Genomic DNA, 11,139 nt, shown 5'->3' on the forward strand with positions numbered 1-11,139 from the left:
ATATGGTTTGTGCATCCGCTATCAATAATCCAGCTTGAACCCCCGGATGCATAAACCTGCAAGGCAAATTTAGGCTTGGGTCTTAGGTACCCAACTCATGTTGGGTCCTACAAGGTTAGTGCAAATATCCTTAGGGACCCAAATGCAAGTCCTGTCTCCCTTGCATTTTGCCCCTAACTTCCTAGCAACTATTTTCCTATCCTTTCTACAAATAGCAAAGGAAGTGTTTAAAGCACAATAAATTATAGAAGGTTCATTCACTACTTTCCTAGGAGCATGAATAACATTCTTTCTAGGCACATGAGCAATATTTCTCCTAGGCATATCCCTATCATGCTTATAAGAAGAACTAGAGGCAAACATGGCATGAGAATCATAAACATGTGAATCAAAATCATTATAAGCATTTCTAGCATTTCTCCTATCATAATACATAAAAGCATGGTTCTTTTTAGCATTACTAGCCATAGGGGCCTTCCCTTTCTCCTTGACGAAGATGGGAGCCTTATGGCTTGTTAAGTTCTTGGCCTCTCTCTTGAAGCCAAGACCATCCTTAATTGAGGGGTGTCTACCAACCGTATAGGCATCCCTTGCAAATTTTATTTTATCAACTTCATTCTTGCTAGTCTTAAGTTGGGCATTAAGACTAGCCACTTCCTTATTTAATTTGGAAATTAAAACTAGATGTTCACTACAGGCATCAACATCGAAATCCTTACACCTAGTGCAAATCTTAACATGTTCTACACAAGAATTAGATTTATTTGCTACTTCTAACTTAGCATTTAAATCATTGTTAACACCTTGTAAAGTAGAAATGGTTTCATGACAAGTAGATAGTTCATAAGAAAGCATTTCATTTCTTTTTACTTCTAAAGCATATGATTTTTGTGCCTCTACAAATTTATCATGTTCATCATACAATAAATCCTCCTGCTTTTCTAAAAGCCTATCCTTTTCATTCAATGCATCAATCAATTCATTGATTTTATCTATCTTAGATCTATCTAAGCCCTTGAACAAGTATGAATAATCTATGTCATTATCACTAGACTCACTATCACTAGAAGAAGCATAAGTGGAGTCTTGAGTACTCACCTTCTTCTCCCTTGCCATAAGACATGTGAGACGCTCGTTGGGGAAGAGAGCCGATTTGTTGAAGGCAGTGGCGGCGAGTCCTTCGTTGTCGGAGTCGGAGGAGGAGCAATCCGAGTCCCACTCCTTTCCTAGATGCGCCTCGCCCTTTGCCTTCTTGTATTGCTTCTTCTTTTCTCTTTTGTTCCCCTTTTCCTGGTCACTTTCATTATCGGGACAGTTAGCGATAAAATGACCAAGCTTACCGCATTTGAAGCATGAGCGCTTCCCCTTGGTCTTGGTCTTGCTTGGCTGCCCCTTGCGACCATTTAGCGCCGTCTTGAATCTCTTGATGATGAGAGCCATCTCTTCATCGTTGAGTCCGGCCGCCTCAATTTGTGCCACCTTGCTAGGTAGCGCCTCCTTGCTTCATGTTGCCTTGAGAGCGAGAGGCTGCGGCTCGTTGATCGGACCATTCAAGGCGTCGTCCACATATCTCGCCTCCTTGATCATCATTCGCCCGCTAACAAATTTCCCAAGAACTTCTTCGGGCGACATCTTGGTGTACCTGGGATTTTCACGTATATTGTTCACCAAGTGAGGATCAAGAACGGTAAATGACCTTAGCATTAGGCGGACGACGTCGTGGTCCGTCCATCGCGTGCTCCCGTAGCTTCTTATCTTGTTGATAAGGGTCTTGAGCCGATTGTATGTTTGCGTTGGCTCCTCGCCCCTTATCATTGCGAACCGTCCAAGCTCGCCCTCCACCAACTCCATCTTGGTGAGTAAGGTGACGTCGTTCCCCTCATGAGAAATCTTGAGGGTGTCCCAGATTTGCTTGGCGTTATCCAAGCCGCTCACCTTATGGTATTCATCCCTGCACAAGGAAGCTAGAAGAACAGTAGTAGCTTGTGCATTCTTATGAATTTGTTCATTAATGAACATGGGACTATCCGAACTATCAAAATGCATTCCACTCTCTACAATCTCCCATATACTAGGATGGAGAGAGAATAGGTGACTACGCATTTTGTGGCTCCAAAATCCGTAGTCCTCCCCATCAAAGTGTGGGGGCTTGCCGAGTGGAATGGAAAGCAAATGTGAATTTGAACTATGCGGAATACGAGAGTAGTCAAAAGAAAAGTTAGAATTAACCGGTTTCCTTTGTTTGTCGTAGTCGTCGTCCTTTTGGGAAGAAGAGGACTCATCGCTGTCGTAGTAGACGATCTCCTTGATGCGTCTTGTCTTCTTCTTCTTCCCATCTCTTCGCTTGTGGCCCGAGCCCGAGTCATTGGACTTGTCATCCCTTGGCTCGTTGACGAAGGACTCCTTCTCCTTGTCGTTGATCACAATTCCCTTCCCCTTAGGATCCATCTCTTCGGGCGGTTAGTCCCTTTCTTGAAGAGAACGGCTCCGATACCAATTGAGAGCACCTAGAGGGGGGGGGGTGAATAGGTGATCCTGTAAAAACTTCAAACTTATAGTCACAAAACTTGATTAGGTGTTAGCACAGTTTATGCCAAGTGGCTAGAGAGGAGTCAAAACACAATAACCACAAGAATCCAATCAAGCACAGAGTGACACAGTGGTTTTATCCCGTGGTTCGGCCAAGACCAACGCTTGCCTACTCCACGTTGTGGCGTCCCAACGGACGAGGGTTGCAATCAACCCCTCTCAAGCGGTCCAAAGACCCACTTGAATACCACGGTGTTTTGTTTTCCTTTCACTATCCCGTTTGCAAGGAATCTCCACAAATTGGAGTCTCTTGCCCTTACAAGTATATGATCACAAATGAAACACAGAGTAAGGGAGGGAAGCAACACACACAAATCCACAGCAAAAGCGCACACACACGGCCAAGAATCGAGCTCACAAGACTATCTCAGAGTTCTCACTTAGAACAGAGCTCGAATCACTTAGAAACACAAACGAATGCGCAGAGACTTAGTGTGGATGATCAAGAATGCTCAAAGGTTGCTTGTGTATCTCCTCCATGCGCCTAGGGGCTCCTTTTATAGCCCCAAGGCAGCTAGGAGCCGTTGAGAGCAAATCCGGAAGGCCATCCTTGCCTTCTGTCGTCGGGGGCACCGGACAGTCCGGTGCACACCGGACACTGTCCGGTGCCCGATTTGTTTCCTTAAACGGCGAGGACGACCGTTGCAGACCGTTGGCAGATCTGGCACTGTTGGCGCACCGGACATGTCCGGTGCACACCGGACAGTCCGGTGCCGTCTTCCGACCGTTGGCTCGACCACGTGTCCCGCGCGGATTGCGCGGCCGACCGTTGGCCCTGGCCGTCCGTTGGCTCACCGGACAGTCCGGTGCACACCGGACAGTCCGGTGAATTTTAGCCGTACGCCGCCGGCCAATTTCCCGAGAGCGGCCAGTTCGAGTCGCGCCAGCCTGGCGCACCGGACACTGTCCGGTGCACACCGGACAGTCCGGTGCTCCAGACCGAGCTGGGTCTTGGCAGCACACAGCCAAGTCCCTTCTCCTTTTCTCTATTCTTCTTCTTTCTGTTTCTAACACTTAGACAAATATATTAGTACTTAAAACCAATGTACTAAGGCTTAGAAACATACCTTTACTACATGATTTTCACCTTGTTCATCCATGTACATAAATTCACATTTAGGCCCTTGTGTTTGCACTCAATCACCAAAATACTTAGAAATGGCCCAAGGGCACATTTCCCTTTCAATTTTAGCATGGGCTGACTGATCCCCTTTTTGTATAGCTGGCCGCCGACTAGTACGAAGTCCCGGCTTCGGTGCTTGAGGCGCTTGGCCTCATTGACGTCACTTGGGTGGTAATATCCTTGCAGAAACAGGGTTATTGGGGCCCGCCAATCTTTAGTCATAATGAGGTTGACGATGCGATGGCCCTCGGCGTCGTTGGTTACTTGTAAGCCCTCTGGGTTGCGGACGGCTGGTGTGCCAATGACGTGGTAGAACACGTCGGAGGGCAAGGTCTCGCCTCTGGCCGCTGCCTTAGCCAACGCGTTGGCCTCTTCGTTCCTGGCGCGGTCCACATGCTGTAGGGTGAAGCCCTTGAACTGTCTCTCGAGACTGCGAACAGCCGTGAGATACTACATGAGTGCGGGGTCTTTTGCTGAATATTCTTTTTCGACCTGGCCAGCAACTACTTTGGAATCTATCTTGACTATCTTGGTGGTGACACCGAGCGCTCTCAGCTTGCGAAGGCTCAGGATGACGGCTTTGTATTCTGCTATGTTGTTGGTGCATCTGTCGGACTCCAAAGCAAAGCTAAGGCGTGTTGCGTATCTGTGCTTGACGCCTTTGGGTGACGTGATAATTGCATCTGCGCCTGCCCCCGCATGGCACCATGCGTCGTCGCAGTGGATGGTCCACACCTTCTCTGGAGGCTCTTCTTGGTGCCGTGTCGGCCCTGCCCAGTCGACGATGAAGTCTGCCAGGACCTGCGACTTGATTGTTGTCCTAGGTTCGAAGGTGATGTGGTACCCAAAGAGTTTGGCTGCCCATTTGGCGATGCGGACGGACGCCTCCAGGTTTCTGAACAGTTCTCCCAGTCCCCTGTCCGAGGTGACCCGCACCTTGAACGCCTCGAAGTAGTGGCGCAACTTGCGCGATGCCATGACGACTGCGTAAGAGATTTTTTCTAAGTCAGTCATGTTGCACTTGGAAGTCGTGAGGACTTCGGAGACTTAGTAGACTGGACACTGCCGGGTCTTTCCCTCTCTGTCTTGTTCTTGGACTAGCACTACGCTGACTTCATATGGCAAGGCTGCGATGTAGAGCAGCAGAGGCAACGAGGGGTCGGGACTAGTAAGAATTGCCAAGTCTGACAGGTGTTGCTTGAGTGATGCGAAGGCTACCGCCTGTTCTGGTCCCCATGCGAAGTCTTTCGCACCACGTAGTGTCTTGAGGAAGGGTAGACTCCGATCTGTGGACTTGGAAATGAATCTATTAAGGGCGGCTAATCTGCTTGTCAGACGCTGGACGTCCCTGGTTGACTGGGGGGGTGTCGTGTTGATGATTGCTTGAATCTTGGTTGGGTTGGCCTCGATCCTGCGGTGTGACACCAGGTAGCCCAGTATCTTCCCCTGGTGAACTCCAAAGACGCACTTCTCGGGGTTGAGGCGAAGTCGCGCATCCCGCATGTTTGCGAACGTCTCTGCGAGGTCAGCGAGGTGATCTTCTTTATTTTTGCTTGCGACAACGATGTCGTCCACGTACATGAAAATGTTGCAGCCCACTTGGCTCTCGAGCACCGTCTTGGTGAGGCGAGAGAAGGTTGACCCAGCATTCTTGAGTACCTCCGGCATCCTGATGAAGCACTACGTGCCGAAGGGTGTGATGAAACTGGTGCTGGCCTTGTCTTCCTCCTTCATGTATATCTGGTGGTAGCCGGAGAAGCAGTCAAGAAGTGACATGACTTCGCATCCGGCTGCGCTATCGACTATCTTGTCGATCTGTGGCAGCGGGAAATTGTCCTTGGGACAGGCCTTATTGAGGCTGGTGAAATCGATGCACATGCGCCATGTGCCACTTTTCTTTTGTACCACGACTACGTTGGCGAGCCACGTAGGGTAGGCGATTGGTTCGATGAAATTGGCCTCCAGCAGGCGGTGCACTTCGGCTTTTGCGGCTTCCATTTTTTCGTCGGACATTTTGTGCAACCGCTGCTTTTTTGGGCGCACCGAAGGGTCAATGCCTAGACTGTGCTCGATGACGGTGTGGCTGACTCTGACCAGGTCGAGGGCGAACCAGGCGAAGACGTCTTTGTTTCTGGAGAGATAGGATATGAGTTTCTCCTCGTCTTGCGAAGTCAAGTCTTCGCTTATTACGACCGTTTGCTTGGGCGTCGCCGGGTCGAGGGGAACTATCTTCGTTCCGTCGTTGCTCTACAGCTATGCCTTTACTTTTTCGTCAGCGGCTGGGTGGGTTGCTTCGAAGACTTCGCGCGGTGTTGTAAGGCAGTGTACGTTCCGTTGACCTAGAACAAAGTCTCTCTCAATGTTGTGCACAGTCTGCTGGTTATCGTAAACCGTTATCAGGCCTTGTAGACCCGGAATTTTCATGTAGAGGTACAATCCGTGAATGGCCGCTTCAAATTTATTGATGGAGCCCCAACCCATTATGGCGTTGTAGGGATAGACCATGTTGACGATGTCAAAAGTGACATGTTCGCTTCGTGCATTGGGTGCTACGCCGAATGACAGGGGTAGCTCTTTGTTGCCCACATGGAAAGTGCCCTTGCCGCCGAAGCCATATAGAGGGTTGTCTGAAGGCTTGAGTAAGCTATGGCTGATGCCCATGCGGTCGAAGGCATGCAGGAAGATGATGTTTGCTTGGCTGCCGTTGTCGACTAGGACTTTGTGCAGGTCCCAGCCTGCTACATTGCAATTGATTACCATGGCGTCGACGTGGGGTGCGCTGCGCAGATCAACATCTCTGGCGTCGAAAGTTAGTGGTACATGTGACCACCTCGTTTGTACCACTGGGTCAGTGAGGGCGACATGGTTGACACTCCGGTAGTGATCCCTCTTTTGTCGCTTCGTCTTGAAGTCAACGCTGGACCCTCTGGTGATCATGTGAATGACTCCGCGATACAGCTAATCGGCGAAGTCTTCCTGATTTGGTGCCTGGGGGCAATTTTGGTGGTGTGGGTTCTGGTGATGTGGAGGCGGAGGTGGGGCTGGGACGATTTGTACTTCCTGATGGTGTGGATATGTGTGGTTGGGTGGGTGCTGGACGGGGCCGTTGTTGTAAGGTTGTGGGTGGTGGTGGTGATATGTGTGCGCGACAACTCTCTGGTTGTCGGCTGGTTGTGCTCGAGACATCCTGTCCCTGGTGGCCTTTGTTTCCGAGCAATCCCTAGTTGGGTGTGCACAGTCCTCTCCATGAAACAAGCAGTAATATCTACGCGGTTGTTGCGCCCCTCCTGGCCCCGGCCTCGCGTGCCATTGCCGCTGCCCTGGGGGGATATTCCTGGCGGCGAGGGGCCTCGCCAGCAGGGTGCTGGTTGGCTATGTTGTGCACCTGCTGCTGACTGCAGCTGTCCCGTCCGGAGTCTGACTGTGAAGGCCTTGTCCAGGTTCGGCTGGACTACGGAGGGTCCTTGGGCTTTCTCTGAGACTCGACGTTTTGCTGTTGGAGCTCTTCGGATCTGGTGTACTTCTCGAACAGCTGATAGAGCTCTTGGAGATTTTTGGGTGGGTCCCTGATGCAGTGACTGTATAGGACGCCCGCCCGAAGGACACTGATGGTGTAGTGTATCGCGATGTGGTCGTCGACCGAGGGTAATTGTGACTTGAAAGTCAGGAACTTGCTGTAGTACTCCCGTAGGGTTTCCTTCTCTTGCTATTTGCAGAGTGATAGCTCGGCCAAAGCATCGGTGTCAGGTCGGTATCCTTGGAAGTTGAGTAGAAACTTGTCTCGGAGTCCTTTCCAGGAGTCGATGGACAATGGGGGCAACCTGGTGTACCGGGTTAAGGCCGGGCCCTCGAGGGCGATGATAAAAGACTTGGCCATTGTGGCGTCGTCCCCTCCGGATGATGCGGCGATGACTTGGTAGCTCATGATATATTGTGCCGGGTCTGTGCTGCCGTTGTACTTGGGGTAGGTCCCTGCCCTGAAGTTGGCGGGCCATGGTGACACTTGGAGTTGCGGAGCCAGGGGGCTTCGCTCATCAAGGTAATTGATGCCTTGGAAAGCTGCGACGTGCGGAATGAAGGGCCCGCGCTGGGGTATGAATAAGTCTCCGGCCGGCACACGATGTTGGAGGGGCGGGCCATGTTGCAGATCATGGTGGCCTTCGCTCTACATGAGCGCAATCTCTTGCTCGAGTTCCCGGGCTCTCTGCTCCTCGTCTCGTATCATCTGGCGCACCTTGGCTTGCACAGTGACGCGTTGGCGCTTGGCCTCGAGGATGTCTTTCTGTTTTTGGAGGTTGTGGTTCTTGATACGCAGGGCCCGTAGCTGTAGCTGTTCTTCGACTGAGATGCCAATGACTTCGCCGTCCTCTGTTGCGTCTTCGCCTTCTGGTGGAGCGAAGCCTGGGGGTGGTGCTTGTGGTAGTCCTCCGGAGCTGCAGGTGCGTAGGGTGCCTTCGGGAGTGGGGTGTTCGTGGCGTTGTCTCTTGCTGAGAGCTTCGTCTTCTTAGGCTTCTTGGGGGGTGTTATCTGCGAGGGCTTTTCCTTTTTTTCTCGGCTAGCAGCGCTGCCTTTGCTGCTTCGTCGACGGATGGGGCTGCCTTCGAACTAGCTCTCTTGGGTGCCATCGCGGGTGGTTTGTTCGTAGCACGAACGGTGGGCGCCAAATGTTGGAACTTGCTCTCCTGGGCAATAGGATCCAACGGGGAAGTGAAAAGAGTGCAAGCAAAGTTTAACGCGGGATGTCAATTGCTATGTTAATCTGGCCTCTTAAGGGCACTATACAGGGGTATTTATAGGTACTCGAGTGTCTAACATCCCAAGGCAAGGCGTTTATGCCCTCGGGTACCCGGACTATCCCCAGAATATTCCCATAAAGGGACGTTACAGACCGTCATTACAGAAAAGCTATTACAAATTAGGCCCGTAACACGCTTGTCCATGCAGGGCCCGTTACAGTGGGCCGAATTTCGCGTGGGCCTCCGGGCGAGATGAGGACGTGGGACTAGCAGACTTTGTCGGAGCCTTGCCTTCGTCTTGCAATGGAGAGGATGAAGGGCAACCGTGCCGTTCATCTCGCCTTCGTTGGTGTGGGGAGGCGACGAAGGCTTCGCGCGAAGGGTAGCTTCTTCGCCTTCGCCCCAACAAATGCCTATAGCCCAGATGTTAAATAAAATGAGTAATATACTTCAGAAAATGTTTTCTAGTATAGAAATAATTCTAGAAACTTGTTTAATTCATAAATAATTCATTTTAATTCCTTTTTGATCCATTTCAGTTGCATTAATCTCATATTAATATTGTTTATCATTTAGTAACCTTGTATTACCATAAAAACTATGGTTAAAATCTTGTACCTCATTTGTTTTATAGTAGACACTTAAAACTTCAGAAAATCATAACTTTATAACCGTAACTCCGAATTTTGTGATTCTCGAACCTACGACCTCGTAGCAGCGCATATAATATTCTTTCGTTGTTTGTTTCATGTTTGGTGCAATGTTATTTTTATGTACTCCTTGTCCATTTGTATGTATTGCTACGAATAGAAGTGCGGTCACGAGTCACTTGAAGACCAAGTTGGTGAAGTACCTGGGAATCTCGAGTCTAAGGCAAGTTTTGCCCTTGATCACTCTTCTTTACCTAATAATGTTTCGGTTAATCACTGTGACATGCTCAGGTTAATTTGATGGGACCTAATAGGCTTCCCTAGCATTGTTTATCCCACACCTTGTAGACAAAAGAACTATTGGGTAGTTTTGCTATTGCTCTACCTGGTTTCAGGAAAGTAATGTTATATTATGTTCATGTTCCAATTCTGTTGTTGTTGATTATTGTTCATGATAAGATCATTATGTTAATTGGAACATGGAGAACCACCCGGGAAAACTGTGCTATGACAATGGTGGTATGGGACGCCCTTAGCTGACTAATTAGGAAAGCTAGTGGAGGACTACCTTACCCGAAAGGGGCAAGGGCAGTAGAGGAGCTGCGTATAGGGAGGTTCTCGAGTCGATCATGCTGTGATGGCTTTTCGGATGAGGGATTCCTATGTTGTCCTTTTTAGAAATCGTAGCGGATTTTCTGAAGCTAGTGGAACTTTGCAAAGGCCTTGTAGTGGATCCCTAGCCATTCACCTCAGAAGTGTCTAAGGGCCTTGCAAACCCTGGCTAGATGGGATACACGACTTGTGGGTAAAGATGTGCAACCTCTGCAGAGTGTAAAATTGTTATATCAACCGTGCTCATGGTCATGAGCAGCTCGGAACCTCACATGAGTAAATTATGTGTTGGGGGCCTTCTTCTCCGCCGAAGGTCAATATGCAAACAGATACGACATGAAGATATATGCCGAAGCTACAATTGAAAGAGCTTCAGCATGATGGCATACTTAAGACGAAGGATGACACCGACTTAAAGGGGAAAAGGCCACATAGTCCCTGATAATTTGTATTATGATTAGTTATCAAGGACACGAATGTAATTTTGTTCGGGCTGCGTCCCGTGCCTATAAATAGATGAACAGTACCCCCATACTATTCACGCTGGATTGTAATCGCTCTAACACCATTCCTTACTTTCTTGTCTTCTATCAAGCCAAAGGTACAAAAGTAATATTAATATCATTGATATTTGTTCATGTTTATATAATAAAGAATATGAATAATCTGATGATTTAAAATGATTATTTATATTCCCTTTGCGTTTCATATGTCCTTATTTACATCCTTGCTTATGGAAATGATGAAGATATATCCTTCATTTCCTTTGTCCGAAGATCATTATATCTTAAGAGAGATAATGCTTCGAAGGACGAAGGTCTTTTAACCATTAACACTTGTGTTGCCTTGTTCTTGGTTCATAGCATCTGAGAACAAGTGACCCACATTGGCGCCCACCTCCGGTGAACTCACTTCCACTGTTGTGACGATGGCTTCGTACAACAACCAAGCTGCAGCACCTTCAGTCACGAAGCTTGTGCTCCCAATCACAGGTGGTTCAAGCTCAGAGCCAGCCAACAAGAAGTAGAAGAAGAAAGCACAAAGAAGAGTGTAGCATGTTGGAGTGCAAGGACCTTTCATCAGATCTAAGTGGTCTTACATTCCAATCACCTTCTCCCAGGAAGACCTTCAGCTCAAAGATTATCCTCACAATGATGCCATGGTTATATCTTGTGTCATCAAGGGATTTCTGGTCCACAATGTTCTGGTTGACACAGGCAGTGCAGTGGACATCATTTTTGCAAAGGCTTTCAGACAGATGCAAGAGCCAGAAGACAAGATACATGATGCAACACACCCTCTTTGTGGCTTCGGAGGAAGACATATTGTAGCAATTGGTAAAATAACAATGTTAGTTACCTTCGGTTATGTCCATAACACGAGAACTGAACAAATTGTCTTTGACATCGTTGATATGGAGTATCCATAG

This window comes from Zea mays, chromosome 7 (genome assembly GCF_902167145.1).
Source record: "Zea mays cultivar B73 chromosome 7, Zm-B73-REFERENCE-NAM-5.0, whole genome shotgun sequence".
NCBI lineage: Eukaryota > Viridiplantae > Streptophyta > Magnoliopsida > Poales > Poaceae > Zea > Zea mays.